We start from the raw sequence: 16,323 nt of genomic DNA, 5'->3' as shown, positions 1-16,323 counted from the left end.
GGTGGCACCAGTGCCAAGTTGGGCTGGTTTGATAGTACCAAGCGGGTCCTGCAATCTGCCATCAAAAAGTTGGCAGGCGAGTTCTGTTTTCCAGGGAAAAGCGCCGTTGTTTTTGTTTGGGGGCCTGTGGCTGGGAGTGGCCGGCTGGCTCCTGAAAAGCTACGATTAGGCAGGATGGCTACCAGACCCAAGGTGGCAGCAGTGCCAAGTTGGGCTGGTTTGATAGTACCAAGTGGCTCCTGCAATCTGCCATCCAGAAGCGGGGCAGCTTACTTTTTTTTGCCACGGAAACTGGCCGTGGTTTGTGTCTGGAGGCCGATGGCTGGGACTGACCGGCTCGGTCGTGAAAAGCTACGATGGGCAGGATGGTGACCAGACCCATGGTGGCACCAGTGCCAAGTTGGGCTGGTTTGATAGTACCAAGTGGCTCCTGCAATCTGCCATCTAAAAGCGGGTCAGCTGAGTTTTGCTTGCCAGAGAAAAGGGCTGTGGTATATGTTTGGGTCCTGTGGCTGGCAGTGGCCGGCTGGCTCCTGAAATTCCATGATACGCAGCATGGTTCCCAGACCCAAGGTGGCACCAGTGCCAAGTAGGGCTGGTTTGACAGAGTCAAGCGCCTCCTGCAATCTCCCATCCAGAAGCGGGGCAGCGGATTTTTGTTTGCCAGAGAAAAGGGCCGTGGGTTTTTTTTGGGGGCATATGGCTGGGAGTGGCCGGCTGGCTCCTTAAAATCCTCGATACGCAGGATGGTGACCAGACCCAAGGCCAAGTTGTGCTGTTTTTGTAGTACCAAGTGCGTCCTGCAATTTGCCTTCCAGAAGAGGGGCAGTTGAGTTTTGTTTGCCAGAGAAAAGGGCCGTGGTTTGTGTTTGAGGGCATATGGCTGGGAGTGGCCGGCTGGCTCCTTAGAATCCACGATACGCAGGATGGTTCCCAGACCTGAGGTGGCACCAGTGCCAAGTCGGGCTGGTTAGATAGTACCAAGTGGCTCCTGCAATCTGCCATCCAGAAGCGGGGCAGCTTACTTTTGTTTACCAGGGAAACGGGCGAGGTTTTTCTCTGGGGGCCTATGGCTGGGAGTGACCGGCTGGCTCCTGAAAAGCTACGATAGGCAGGATGGTGACCAGACCCATGGTGGCACCAGTGCCAAGTTGGGCTGATTTGATAGTACCAAGTGGCTCCTGCAATCTGCCATCAAAAATTTGGCAGGCGAGTTTTGTTTTCCAGGGAAGAGTGCCGTTGTTTGTGTTTGGGGGACTGTGGGTGGGAATGGCCGGCTGGCTCCTTAGAATCCACGATACGCAGGATGGTTCCCAGACCCAAGGTTGCACCATTGCCAAGGTAGGCTGGTTTGATAGTACCAAGTGCGTCCTGCAATCTGCCATCCTGAAGCGGGGCAGCTGAGTTTTGTTTACCAGGGGAACGGGCAGAGCATTGTGTCTGGGGCCTATGGCTGGGAGTGACCGGCTGGCTCCTGAAAAGCTGCGATAGGCAGGATGGTTACCAGACCCATGGTGGCACCAGTGCCAAGTTGGGCAGGTTTGATAGTACCAAGTGGTTCCTGCAATCTGCCATCAAAATGTTGGCAGGCGAGTATTGTTTTCCAGGGAAAAGCACCGTTGTTTTTGTTTGGGGGCCTCTGGCTGGGAGTGGCCGGCTGGCTAATTAGAATCCACGATACGCAGCATGGTTCCCAGACCAGAGGTGGCACCAGTGCCAAGTCGGGCTAGTTTGATGGTGCAAAGTGGCTCCTGCAATCTGCCATCAAAAAGTTGGCAGGCCAGTTTTGTTTTCCAGGGAAGAGTGCCGTTGATTTTGTTTGGGGGCCTGTGGCTGGGAGTGGCCGGCTGGCTCCTTAGAATCCACGATACGCAGGATGGTTCCCAGACCAGTGGTGGCACCAGTGCTAAGTTGGGCTTGTTTGATACCACAAAGTGGCTCCTGCAATCTGCCATCCAGAAGCGGGGCAGCTTACTTTTGTTTGCCAAGGAAACGGGCCATGGTTTGTGTCTGGGGGCCTATGGCTGGGAGTGACCGGCTCGGTCGTGAAAGCTACGATAGGCAGGATGGTGACCAGACCCATGGTGGCACCCGTGCCAAGTTGGGCTGGTTTGATAGTACCAAGTGGCCCCTGCAATCTGCCATCTAAATGTTGGCAGGCGAGTTTTGTTTTCCAGGGAAAAGCGCCGTTGTTTTTGTTTGGGGGCCTGTGGCTGGGAGTGGCCGGCTGGCTCCTGAAATTCCATGATACGCAACATGGTTCCCAGACCCAAGGTGGCACCAGTGCCAAGTAGGGCTGGTTTGACATCGTCAAGCGCCTCCTGCAATCTCCCATCCAGAAGTGGGGCAGCTGAGTTTTTTTTGCCTGTGAATCGGGCCGTTGTTTTTGATTGGGGTCTGTGGCCGAGAGTGGTCGGCTGGCTCCTGTCAATCCACAATACGCAGGATGGTTCACAGACCCAAGGTGGCACCAGTGCCAAGTCGGGCTGGTTTGATAGTACCAAGTGCCTCCTGCAATCTGCCATCCAGAAGCGGGGCAGCTGAGTTTTGTTTGCCAGAGAAAAGGGCCGTGGTTTGTGTTTGGGGGCATATGGCTGAGAGTGGCCGGCTGACCCCTGAAAATTCACAATAGGCAGGATGGTTCCCAGAGCCAAGGTGGCACCAGTGCCAAGTTGGGCTGGTTTGATAGTACCAAGTGGCTCCTGCAATCTGCCATCCAGAAGCGGGGCAGCTTATTTTGTTTGCCAGGGAAACGGGCCGAGGTTTTTGTCTGGGGGCCTATGGCTAGGAGTGACCGGCTGGCTCCTGAAAAGCTACGATAGGCAGGATGGTGACCAGACCCATGGTGGCACCAGTGCCAAGTTGGGCTGGTTTGATAGTACCAAGCGGCTCCTGCAATCTGCCATCAAAAAGTTGGCAGGCCAGTTTTGTTTTCCAGGGAAAAGCGCCATTGTTTGTGTTTGGGGGCCTGTGGCTGGGAGTGGCCGGCTGGCTCCTTAGAATCCACGATACGCAGGATGGTTCCCAGACCAGTGGTGGCACCAGTTCTAAGTTGGGCTGGTTTGATACCACAAAGTGGCTCCTGCAATCTGCCATCCAGAAGCGGGGCAGCTTACTTTTGTTTGCCAAGGACACGGGCCGTGGTTTGTGTCTGGGGGCCTATGGCTGGGAGTGACCGGCTCGGTCGTGAAAAGCTACGATAGGCAGGATGGTGACCAGACCCATGGTGGCAGCAGTGCCAAGTTGGGCTGGTTTGATAGTACCAAGTGGCTCCTGCAATCTGCCATCAAAAAGATGGCAGGCGAGTTCTGTTTTCCAGGGAAAAGCGCCGTTGTTTTTGTTTGGGGGCCTGTGGCTGGAAGTGGCCGGCTGGCTCCTGAAAAGCTACGATAGGCAGGATGGTTACCAGACCCATGGTGGAACCAGTGCCAAGTTGGGCTGGTTTGATAGTACCAAGTGGTTCCTGCAATCTGCCATCAAAAAGTTGGCAGGCCAGTTTTGTTTTCCAGGGAAAAGCACCGTAGTTTGTGTTTGGGGGCCTCTGGCTAGGAGTGGCCGGCTGGCTAATTAGAATCCACGATACGCAGGATGGTTCCCAGACCAGAGGTGGCACCAGTGCCAAGTCGGGCTAGTTTGATGGTGCAAAGTGGCTCCTGCAATCTGCCATCAAAAAGTTGGCAGGCCAGTTTTGTTTTCCAGGGAAGAGTGCCGTTGTTTTTGTTTGGTGGACTGTGGCTGGGAGTGGCCGGCTGGCTCCTTAGAATCCACGATACGCAGGATGGTTCCCAGACCAGTGGTGGCACCAGTGCCAAGTTGGGCTTGTTTGATACCACAAAGTGGCTCCTGCAATCTGCCATCCAGAAGCGGGGCAGCTTACTTTTGTTTGCCAAGGAAACGGGCCGTGGTTTGTGTCTGGGGGCCTATGGCTGGGAGTGACCGGCTCGGTCGTGAAAAGCTACGATAGGCAGGATGATTACCAGACCCATGGTGGCACCAGTGCCACGTTGGGCTGATTTGATAGTACCAAGTGGCTCCTGCAATCTGCCATCCAAAAGCGGGGCAGCTGAGTTTTGTTTGCCAGAGAAAAGGCCGTGGTTTTTTTTTGGGGGCATATGGCTGGGAGTGGCCGGCTGGCTCCTTAAAATGCTCGATACGCAGGATGGTGACCAGACCCAAGGTGGCACCAGTGCCAAGTTGTGCTGTTTTTGTAGTACCAAGTGCGTCTTGCAATTTGCCATCCAGAAGAGGGGCAGTTGAGTTTTGTTTGCCAGAGAAAAGGGCCGTGGTTTGTGTTTGAGGGCATATGGCTGAGAGTGGCCGGCTGACCCCTGAAAATCCACAATAGGCAGGATGGTTCCCAGACCAGAGGTGGCACCAGTGCCAAGTTGGGCTGGTTTGATAGTACTAAATAGCTCCTGCAATCTGCCATCCAGAAGCGGGGCAGCTTAATTTTGTTTGCAAGGGAAACGGGCAGAGCTTTGTGTCTGGGGGCCTATGGCTGGGAGTGACTGGCTGGCTCCTGAAAAGCTACGATAGGCAGGATGATTACCAGACCCATGGTGGCACCAGTGCCACGTTGTGCTGATTTGATAGTACCAAGCGGCTCCTGCAATCTGCCATCAAAAAGTTGGCAGGCGAGTTTTGTTTTCCAGGGAAAAGCGCCGTTGTTTGTGTTTGGGGGCCTGTGGCTGGGAGTGGCCGGCTGGCTAATTAGAATCCACGATACGCAGGATGGTTCCCAGAACAGAGGTGGCACCAGTGCCAAGTCGGGCTAGTTTGATGGTGCAAAGTGGCTCCTGCAATCTGCCATCAAAAAGTTTGCAGGCGAGTTTTGTTTTCCAGGGAAAAGTGCCGTTGTTTGTGTTTGGTGGACTGTGGCTGGGAGTGGCCGGCTGGCTCCTTAGAATCCACGATACGCAGGATGGTTCCCAGACCAGAGGTGGCACCAGTTCCAAGTCGGGCTGGTTTGATAGTACCAAGTGGCTCCTGCAATCTGCCATCCAGAAGCGGGGCAGCTTACTTTTGTTTGCCAGGGAAACGGGCCGAGGTTTGTGTTGGGGGCCTATGGCTGGGAGTGACCGGCTGCCTCCTGAAAAGCTACGATAGGCAGGATGGTGACCAGACCCATGGTGGCACCAGTGCCAAGTTTGGCTGATTTGATAGTATCAAGCGGCTCCTGCAATCTGCCATCAAAAAGTTGGCGGGCGAGTTTTGTTTTCCAGGGAAAAGTGCCGTTGATTTTTTTTGGTGGCCTGTGGCTGGGAGTGGCCGGCTGGCTAATTCGAATCCACGATATGCAGGATGGTTCCCAGACCAGAGGTGGCACCAGTTCCAAGTCGGGCTTGTTTGATAGTACCAAGTGGCTCCTGCAATCTGCCATCCAGAAGCGGGGCAGCTTACTTTTGTTTGCAAGGGAAACGGGCCGAGGTTTTTGTCTGGGGGCTTATGGCTGGGAGTGACTGGCTGGCTCATGAAAAGCTATGATAGGCAGGATGGTTACCAGACTCATGGTGGCACCAGTGCCACGTTGGGCTGATTTGATAGTACCAAGCGGCTCCTGCAATCTGCCATCAAAAAGTTGGCAGGCGAGTTTTGTTTTCCAGGGAAAAGTGCCGTTGTTTGTGTTTGGGGTCCTGTGGCTGGGAGTGGCCGGCTGGCTCCTGAAAAGCTACGATAGGCAGGATGGTTCCCAGACCAGAGGTGGCACCAGTGCCAAGTCGGGCTAGTTTGATGGTGCAAAGTGGCTCCTGCAATCTGCCATCCAGAAGCGGGGTAGCTTACTTTTGTTTGCCAGGGAAACGGGCTGAGGTTTGTGTTTGGGGGCCTGTAGATGGGAGTGGCCACCTGGCTCCTTAGAATCCAAAATACGCAGGATGGTTCCCAGACCAGAGGTGGCACCAGTGCCAAGTCGGGCTGGTTTGATGGTGCAAAGTGGCTCCTGAAATCTGCCATCCTGAAGCGGGGTAGCATACTTTTGTTTGCCCGGGAAACGGGCTGAGCTTTGTGTCTGGGGCCTATGGCTGGGAGTGACCGGCTGGCTCCTGAAAAGCTACGATAGGCAGGATGGTTACCAGACCCATGGTGGCACCAGTGCCAAGTTGGGCTGGTTTGATAGTACCAAGTGGTCCCTGCAATCTGCCATCAAAAAGTTGGCAGGCGAGTTTTGTTTTCCAGGGAAAAGCGCCGTTGTTTGTGTTTGGGGTCCTGTGGCTGGGAGTGGTCGGCTGGCTCCTTAGAATCCACGATACGCAGGATGGTTCCCAGACCAGTGGTGGCACCAGTTCTAAGTTGGGCTGGTTTGATACCACAAAGTGGCTCCTGCAATCTGCCATCCAGAAGCGAGGCAGCTTACTTTTGTTTGCCAAGGAAACGGGCCGTGGTTTGTGTCTGGGGGCCTATGGCTGGGAGTGACCGGCTCGGTCGTGAAAAGCTACGATAGGCAGGATGGTGACCAGACCCATGGTGGCACCAGTGCCAAGTTGGGCTGGTTTGATAGTACCAAGCGGCTCCTGCAATCTGCCCTCAAAATGTTGGCAGGCGAGTTCTGTTTTCCAGGGAAAAGCGCCGTTGTTTTTGTTTGGGGGCCTGTGGCTGGGAGTGGCCGGCTGGCTCCTGAAAAGCTACGATAGGCAGAATACCAGACCCATGGTGGAACCAGTGCCAAGTTGTGCTGTTTTTGTAGTACCAAGTGCGTCCTTCAATTTGCCATCCAGAAGAGGGGCAGTTGAGTTTTTTTTGCCAGAGAAAAGGGCCGTGGTTGGTGTTTGAGGGCATATGGCTGAGAGTGGCCGGCTGACCCCTGAAAATCCACAATAGGCAGGATGGTTCCCAGAGCCAAGGTGGCACCAGTGCCAAGTTGGGCTGGTTTGATAGTACTAAATAGCTCCTGCAATCTGCCATCCAGAAGCGGGGCAGCTTAATTTTGTTTGCCAGGGAAACGGGCCGAGGTTTGTGTCTGGGGGCCTATGGCTGGGAGTGACCGGCTGGCTCCTGAAAAGCTACGATAGGCAGGATGGTTCCCAGACCAGAGGTGGCACCAGTGCCAAGTCGGGCTAGTTTGATGGTGCAAAGTGGCTCCTGCAATCTGCCAAGAAAATGTTTGCAGGCGAGTTTTGTTTTCCAGGGAAAAGTGCCGTTGTTTTTGTTTGGTGGACTGTGGCTGGGAGTGGCCAGCTGGCTCCTTAGAATCCACGATACGCAGGATGGTTCCCAGACCAGAGGTGGCACCAGTTCCAAGTCGGGCTAGTTTGATAGTAGCAAGTGGCTCCTGCAATCTGCCATCCAGAAGCGGGGCAGCTTACTTTTGTTTGCAAGGGAAACGGGCCGAGGTTTTTGTCTGGGGGCCTATGGCTGGGAGTGACTGGCTGGCTCCTGAAAAGCTACGATAGGCAGGATGGTTACCAGACTCATGGTGGCACCAGTGCCACGTTGGGCTGATTTGATAGTACCAAGCGGCTCCTGCAATCTGCCATCCAGAAGCGGGGTAGCTTACTTTTGTTTGCCAGGGAAACGGGCTGAGGTTTGTGTTTGGGGGCCTGTGGCTGGGAGTGGCCAGCTGGCTCCTTAGAATCCACAATACGCAGGATGGTTCCCAGACCAGAGGTGGCACCAGTGCCAAGTCGGGCTGGTTTGATGGTGCAAAGTGGCTCCTGAAATCTGCCATCCTGAAGCGGGGTAGCATACTTTTGTTTGCCCGGGAAACGGGCAGAGCTTTGTGTCTGGGGCCTATGGCTGGGAGTGACCGGCTGGCTCCTGAAAAGCTACGATAGGCAGGATGGTTACCAGACCCATGGTGGAACCAGTGCCAAGTTGGGCTGGTTTGATAGTACCAAGTGGTCCCTGCAATCTGCCATCAAAAAGTTGGCAGGCCAGTTTTGTTTTCCAGGGAAAAGCGCCGTTGTTTGTGTTTGGGGTCCTGTGGCTGGGAGTGGTCGGCTGGCTCCTTAGAATCCACGATACGCAGGATGGTTCCCAGACCAGTGGTGGCACCAGTTCTAAGTTGGGCTGGTTTGATACCACAAAGTGGCTCCTGCAATCTGCCATCCAGAAGCGGGGCAGCTTACTTTTGTTTGCCAAGGAAACGGGCCGTGGTTTGTGTCTGGGGGCCTATGGCTGGGAGTGACCGGCTGGCTCCTGAAAAGCTGCGATAGGCAGGATGGTTACCAGACCCATGGTGGCACCAGTGCCAAGTTGGGCAGGTTTGATAGTACCAAGTGGTTCCTGCAATCTGCCATCAAAATGTTGGCAGGCGAGTATTGTTTTCCAGGGAAAAGCACCGTTGTTTTTGTTTGGGGGCCTCTGGCTGGGAGTGGCCGGCTGGCTAATTAGAATCCACGATACGCAGCATGGTTCCCAGACCAGAGGTGGCACCAGTGCCAAGTCGGGCTAGTTTGATGGTGCAAACTGGCTCCTGCAATCTGCCATCAAAAAGTTGGCAGGCCAGTTTTGTTTTCCAGGGAAGAGTGCCGTTGTTTTTGTTTGGGGGCCTGTGGCTGGGAGTGGCCGGCTGGCTCCTTAGAATCCACGATACGCAGGATGGTTCCCAGACCAGTGGTGGCACCAGTGCTAAGTTGGGCTTGTTTGATACCACAAAGTGGCTCCTGCAATCTGCCATCCAGAAGCGGGGCAGCTTACTTTTGTTTGCCAAGGAAACGGGCCATGGTTTGTGTCTGGGGGCCTATGGCTGGGAGTGACCGGCTCGGTCGTGAAAGCTACGATAGGCAGGATGGTGACCAGACCCATGGTGGCACCCGTGCCAAGTTGGGCTGGTTTGATAGTACCAAGTGGCCCCTGCAATCTGCCATCTAAATGTTGGCAGGCGAGTTTTGTTTTCCAGGGAAAAGCGCCGTTGTTTTTGTTTGGGGGCCTGTGGCTGGGAGTGGCCGGCTGGCTCCTGAAATTCCATGATACGCAACATGGTTCCCAGACCCAAGGTGGCACCAGTGCCAAGTAGGGCTGGTTTGACATCGTCAAGCGCCTCCTGCAATCTCCCATCCAGAAGTGGGGCAGCTGAGTTTTTTTTGCCTGTGAATCGGGCCGTTGTTTTTGATTGGGTTCTGTGGCCGAGAGTGGTCGGCTGGCTCCTGTCAATCCACAATACGCAGGATGGTTCACAGACCCAAGGTGGCACCAGTGCCAAGTCGGGCTGGTTTGATAGTACCAAGTGCCTCCTGCAATCTGCCATCCAGAAGCGGGGCAGCTGAGTTTTGTTTGCCAGAGAAAAGGGCCGTGGTTTGTGTTTGGGGGCATATGGCTGAGAGTGGCCGGCTGACCCCTGAAAATTCACAATAGGCAGGATGGTTCCCAGAGCCAAGGTGGCACCAGTGCCAAGTTGGGCTGGTTTGATAGTACCAAGTGGCTCCTGCAATCTGCCATCCAGAAGCGGGGCAGCTTACTTTTGTTTGCCAGGGAAACGGGCCGAGGTTTGTGTCTGGGGGCCTATGGCTAGGAGTGACCGGCTGGCTCCTGAAAAGCTACGATAGGCAGGATGGTGACCAGACCCATGGTGGCACCAGTGCCAAGTTGGGCTGGTTTGATAGTACCAAGCGGCTCCTGCAATCTGCCATCAAAAAGTTGGCAGGCCAGTTTTGTTTTCCAGGGAAAAGCGCCATTGTTTTTGTTTGGGGGCCTGTGGCTGGGAGTGGCCGGCTGGCTCCTTAGAATCCACGATACGCAGGATGGTTCCCAGACCAGTGGTGGCACCAGTTCTAAGTTGGGCTGGTTTGATAGTACCAAGTGGCTCCTGCAATCTGCCATCCAGAAGCGGGGCAGCCTACTTTTGTTTGCCAAGGACACGGGCCGTGGTTTGTGTCTGGGGGCCTATGGCTGGGAGTGACCGGCTCGGTCGTGAAAAGCTACGATAGGCAGGATGGTGACCAGACCCATGGTGGCACCAGTGCCAAGTTGGGCTGGTTTGATAGTACCAAGTGGCTCCTGCAATCTGCCATCAAAAAGATGGCAGGCGAGTTCTGTTTTCCAGGGAAAAGCGCCGTTGTTTTTGTTTGGGGGCCTGTGGCTGGAAGTGGCCGGCTGGCTCCTGAAAAGCTACGATAGGCAGGATGGTTACCAGACCCATGGTGGAACCAGTGCCAAGTTGGGCTGGTTTGATAGTACCAAGTGGTTCCTGCAATCTGCCATCAAAAAGTTGGCAGGCCAGTTTTGTTTTCCAGGGAAAAGCACCGTAGTTTGTGTTTGGGGGCCTCTGGCTAGGAGTGGCCGGCTGGCTAATTAGAATCCACGATACGCAGGATGGTTCCCAGACCAGAGGTGGCACCAGTGCCAAGTCGGGCTAGTTTGATGGTGCAAAGTGGCTCCTGCAATCTGCCATCAAAAAGTTGGCAGGCCAGTTTTGTTTTCCAGGGAAGAGTGCCGTTGTTTTTGTTTGGTGGACTGTGGCTGGGAGTGGCCGGCTGGCTCCTTAGAATCCACGATACGCAGGATGGTTCCCAGACCAGTGGTGGCACCAGTGCCAAGTTGGGCTTGTTTGATACCACAAAGTGGCTCCTGCAATCTGCCATCCAGAAGCGGGGCAGCTTACTTTTGTTTGCCAAGGAAACGGGCCGTGGTTTGTGTCTGGGGGCCTATGGCTGGGAGTGACCGGCTCGGTCGTGAAAAGCTACGATAGGCAGGATGATTACCAGACCCATGGTGGCACCAGTGCCACGTTGGGCTGATTTGATAGTACCAAGTGGCTCCTGCAATCTGCCATCCAAAAGCGGGGCAGCTGAGTTTTGTTTGCCAGAGAAAAGGCCGTGGTTTTTTTTTGGGGGCATATGGCTGGGAGTGGCCGGCTGGCTCCTTAAAATGCTCGATACGCAGGATGGTGACCAGACCCAAGGTGGCACCAGTGCCAAGTTGTGCTGTTTTTGTAGTACCAAGTGCGTCTTGCAATTTGCCATCCAGAAGAGGGGCAGTTGAGTTTTGTTTGCCAGAGAAAAGGGCCGTGGTTTGTGTTTGAGGGCATATGGCTGAGAGTGGCCGGCTGACCCCTGAAAATCCACAATAGGCAGGATGGTTCCCAGAGCCAAGGTGGCACCAGTGCCAAGTTGGGCTGGTTTGATAGTACTAAATAGCTCCTGCAATCTGCCATCCAGAAGCGGGGCAGCTTAATTTTGTTTGCAAGGGAAACGGGCAGAGCTTTGTGTCTGGGGGCCTATGGCTGGGAGTGACTGGCTGGCTCCTGAAAAGCTACGATAGGCAGGATGATTACCAGACCCATGGTGGCACCAGTGCCACGTTGGGCTGATTTGATAGTACCAAGCGGCTCCTGCAATCTGCCATCAAAAAGTTGGCAGGCGAGTTTTGTTTTCCAGGGAAAAGCGCCGTTGTTTGTGTTTGGGGGCCTGTGGCTGGGAGTGGCCGGCTGGCTAATTAGAATCCACGATACGCAGGATGGTTCCCAGAACAGAGGTGGCACCAGTGCCAAGTCGGGCTAGTTTGATGGTGCAAAGTGGCTCCTGCAATCTGCCATCAAAAAGTTTGCAGGCGAGTTTTGTTTTCCAGGGAAAAGTGCCGTTGTTTGTGTTTGGTGGACTGTGGCTGGGAGTGGCCGGCTGGCTCCTTAGAATCCACGATACGCAGGATGGTTCCCAGACCAGAGGTGGCACCAGTTCCAAGTCGGGCTGGTTTGATAGTACCAAGTGGCTCCTGCAATCTGCCATCCAGAAGCGGGGCAGCTTACTTTTGTTTGCCAGGGAAACGGGCCGAGGTTTGTGTGGGGGGCCTATGGCTGGGAGTGACCGGCTGCCTCCTGAAAAGCTACGATAGGCAGGATGGTGACCAGACCCATGGTGGCACCAGTGCCAAGTTTGGCTGATTTGATAGTATCAAGCGGCTCCTGCAATCTGCCATCCAGAAGCGGGGTAGCTTACTTTTGTTTGCCAGGGAAACGGGCTGAGGTTTGTGTTTGGTGGCCTGTGGCTGGGAGTGGCCAGCTGGCTCCTTAGAATCCACAATACGCAGGATGGTTCCCAGACCAGAGGTGGCACCAGTGCCAAGTCGGGCTGGTTTGATGGTGCAAAGTGGCTCCTGAAATCTGCCATCCTGAAGCGGGGTAGCATACTTTTGTTTGCCCGGGAAACGGGCAGAGCTTTGTGTCTGGGGCCTATGGCTGGGAGTGACCGGCTGGCTCCTGAAAAGCTACGATAGGCAGGATGGTTACCAGACCCATGGTGGAAGCAGTGCCAAGTTGGGCTGGTTTGATAGTACCAAGTGGTCCCTGCAATCTGCCATCAAAAAGTTGGCAGGCCAGTTTTGTTTTCCAGGGAAAAGCGCCGTTGTTTGTGTTTGGGGTCCTGTGGCTGGGAGTGGTCGGCTGGCTCCTTAGAATCCACGATACGCAGGATGGTTCCCAGACCAGTGGTGGCACCAGTTCTAAGTTGGGCTGGTTTGATACCACAAAGTGGCTCCTGCAATCTGCCATCCAGAAGCGGGGCAGCTTACTTTTGTTTGCCAAGGAAACGGGCCGTGGTTTGTGTCTGGGGGCCTATGGCTGGGAGTGACCGGCTGGCTCCTGAAAAGCTGCGATAGGCAGGATGGTTACCAGACCCATGGTGGCACCAGTGCCAAGTTGGGCAGGTTTGATAGTACCAAGTGGTTCCTGCAATCTGCCATCAAAATGTTGGCACGCGAGTATTGTTTTCCAGGGAAAAGCACCGTTGTTTTTGTTTGGGGGCCTGTGGCTGGGAGTGGCCGGCTGGCTAATTAGAATCCACGATACGCAGCATGGTTCCCAGACCAGAGGTGGCACCAGTGCCAAGTCGGGCTAGTTTGATGGTGCAAACTGGCTCCTGCAATCTGCCATCAAAAAGTTGGCAGGCCAGTTTTGTTTTCCAGGGAAGAGTGCCGTTGTTTTTGTTTGGGGGCCTGTGGCTGGGAGTGGCCGGCTGGCTCCTTAGAATCCACGATACGCAGGATGGTTCCCAGACCAGTGGTGGCACCAGTGCTAAGTTGGGCTTGTTTGATACCACAAAGTGGCTCCTGCAATCTGCCATCCAGAAGCGGGGCAGCTTACTTTTGTTTGCCAAGGAAACGGGCCATGGTTTGTGTCTGGGGGCCTATGGCTGGGAGTGACCGGCTCGGTCGTGAAAGCTACGATAGGCAGGATGGTGACCAGACCCATGGTGGCACCCGTGCCAAGTTGGGCTGGTTTGATAGTACCAAGTGGCCCCTGCAATCTGCCATCTAAATGTTGGCAGGCGAGTTTTGTTTTCCAGGGAAAAGCGCCGTTGTTTTTGTTTGGGGGCCTGTGGCTGGGAGTGGCCGGCTGGCTCCTGAAATTCCATGATACGCAACATGGTTCCCAGACCCAAGGTGGCACCAGTGCCAAGTAGGGCTGGTTTGACATCGTCAAGCGCCTCCTGCAATCTCCCATCCAGAAGTGGGGCAGCTGAGTTTTTTTTGCCTGTGAATCGGGCCGTTGTTTTTGATTGGGGTCTGTGGCCGAGAGTGGTCGGCTGGCTCCTGTCAATCCACAATACGCAGGATGGTTCACAGACCCAAGGTGGCACCAGTGCCAAGTCGGGCTGGTTTGATAGTACCAAGTGCCTCCTGCAATCTGCCATCCAGAAGCGGGGCAGCTGAGTTTTGTTTGCCAGAGAAAAGGGCCGTGGTTTGTGTTTGGGGGCATATGGCTGAGAGTGGCCGGATGACCCCTGAAAATTCACAATAGGCAGGATGGTTCCCAGAGCCAAGGTGGCACCAGTGCCAAGTTGGGCTGGTTTGATAGTACCAAGTGGCTCCTGCAATCTGCCATCCAGAAGCGGGGCAGCTTATTTTGTTTGCCAGGGAAACGGGCCGAGGTTTGTGTCTGGGGGCCTATGGCTAGGAGTGACCGGCTGGCTCCTGAAAAGCTACGATAGGCAGGATGGTGACCAGACCCATGGTGGCACCAGTGCCAAGTTGGGCTGGTTTGATAGTACCAAGCGGCTCCTGCAATCTGCCATCAAAAAGTTGGCAGGCCAGTTTTGTTTTCCAGGGAAAAGCGCCATTGTTTGTGTTTGGGGGCCTGTGGCTGGGAGTGGCCGGCTGGCTCCTTAGAATCCACGATACGCAGGATGGTTCCCAGACCAGTGGTGGCACCAGTTCTAAGTTGGGCTGGTTTGATACCACAAAGTGGCTCCTGCAATCTGCCATCCAGAAGCGGGGCAGCTTACTTTTGTTTGCCAAGGACACGGGCCGTGGTTTGTGTCTGGGGGCCTATGGCTGGGAGTGACCGGCTCGGTCGTGAAAAGCTACGATAGGCAGGATGGTGACCAGACCCATGGTGGCACCAGTGCCAAGTTGGGCTGGTTTGATAGTACCAAGTGGCTCCTGCAATCTGCCATCAAAAAGATGGCAGGCGAGTTCTGTTTTCCAGGGAAAAGCGCCGTTGTTTTTGTTTGGGGGCCTGTGGCTGGAAGTGGCCGGCTGGCTCCTGAAAAGCTACGATAGGCAGGATGGTTACCAGACCCATGGTGGAACCAGTGCCAAGTTGGGCTGGTTTGATAGTACCAAGTGGTTCCTGCAATCTGCCATCAAAAAGTTGGCAGGCCAGTTTTGTTTTCCAGGGAAAAGCACCGTAGTTTGTGTTTGGGGGCCTCTGGCTAGGAGTGGCCGGCTGGCTAATTAGAATCCACGATACGCAGGATGGTTCCCAGACCAGAGGTGGCACCAGTGCCAAGTCGGGCTAGTTTGATGGTGCAAAGTGGCTCCTGCAATCTGCCATCAAAAAGTTGGCAGGCCAGTTTTGTTTTCCAGGGAAGAGTGCCGTTGTTTTTGTTTGGTGGACTGTGGCTGGGAGTGGCCGGCTGGCTCCTTAGAATCCACGATACGCAGGATGGTTCCCAGACCAGTGGTGGCACCAGTGCCAAGTTGGGCTTGTTTGATACCACAAAGTGGCTCCTGCAATCTGCCATCCAGAAGCGGGGCAGCTTACTTTTGTTTGCCAAGGAAACGGGCCGTGGTTTGTGTCTGGGGGCCTATGGCTGGGAGTGACCGGCTCGGTCGTGAAAAGCTACGATAGGCAGGATGATTACCAGACCCATGGTGGCACCAGTGCCACGTTGGGCTGATTTGATAGTACCAAGTGGCTCCTGCAATCTGCCATCCAAAAGCGGGGCAGCTGAGTTTTGTTTGCCAGAGAAAAGGCCGTGGTTTTTTTTGGGGGGCATATGGCTGGGAGTGGCCGGCTGGCTCCTTAAAATGCTCGATACGCAGGATGGTGACCAGACCCAAGGTGGCACCAGTGCCAAGTTGTGCTGTTTTTGTAGTACCAAGTGCGTCTTGCAATTTGCCATCCAGAAGAGGGGCAGTTGAGTTTTGTTTGCCAGAGAAAAGGGCCGTGGTTTGTGTTTGGGGGCATATGGCTGAGAGTGGCCGGCTGACCCCTGAAAATTCACAATAGGCAGGATGGTTCCCAGAGCCAAGGTGGCACCAGTGCCAAGTTGGGCTAGTTTGATAGTACCAAGTGGCTCCTGCAATCTGCCATCCAGAAGCGGGGCAGCTTATTTTGTTTGCCAGGGAAACGGGCCGAGGTTTGTGTCTGGGGGCCTATGGCTAGGAGTGACCGGCTGGCTCCTGAAAAGCTACGATAGGCAGGATGGTGACCAGACCCATGGTGGCACCAGTGCCAAGTTGGGCTGGTTTGATAGTACCAAGCGGCTCCTGCAATCTGCCATCAAAAAGTTGGCAGGCCAGTTTTGTTTTCCAGGGAAAAGCGCCATTGTTTGTGTTTGGGGGCCTGTGGCTGGGAGTGGCCGGCTGGCTCCTTAGAATCCACGATACGCAGGATGGTTCCCAGACCAGTGGTGGCACCAGTTCTAAGTTGGGCTGGTTTGATACCACAAAGTGGCTCCTGCAATCTGCCATCCAGAAGCGGGGCAGCTTACTTTTGTTTGCCAAGGACACGGGCCGTGGTTTGTGTCTGGGGGCCTATGGCTGGGAGTGACCGGCTCGGTCGTGAAAAGCTACGATAGGCAGGATGGTGACCAGACCCATGGTGGCACCAGTGCCAAGTTGGGCTGGTTTGATAGTACCAAGTGGCTCCTGCAATCTGCCATCAAAAAGATGGCAGGCGAGTTCTGTTTTCCAGGGAAAAGCGCCGTTGTTTTTGTTTGGGGGCCTGTGGCTGGAAGTGGCCGGCTGGCTCCTGAAAAGCTACGATAGGCAGGATGGTTACCAGACCCATGGTGGAACCAGTGCCAAGTTGGGCTGGTTTGATAGTACCAAGTGGTTCCTGCAATCTGCCATCAAAAAGTTGGCAGGCCAGTTTTGTTTTCCAGGGAAAAGCACCGTAGTTTGTGTTTGGGGGCCTCTGGCTAGGAGTGGCCGGCTGGCTAATTAGAA

The sequence above is a fragment of the Melospiza georgiana genome, chromosome 30, assembly GCF_028018845.1.
Source record: "Melospiza georgiana isolate bMelGeo1 chromosome 30, bMelGeo1.pri, whole genome shotgun sequence".
Classification (NCBI taxonomy): Eukaryota; Metazoa; Chordata; class Aves; order Passeriformes; family Passerellidae; genus Melospiza; species Melospiza georgiana.
This window is presented reverse-complemented; position numbering follows the sequence as displayed.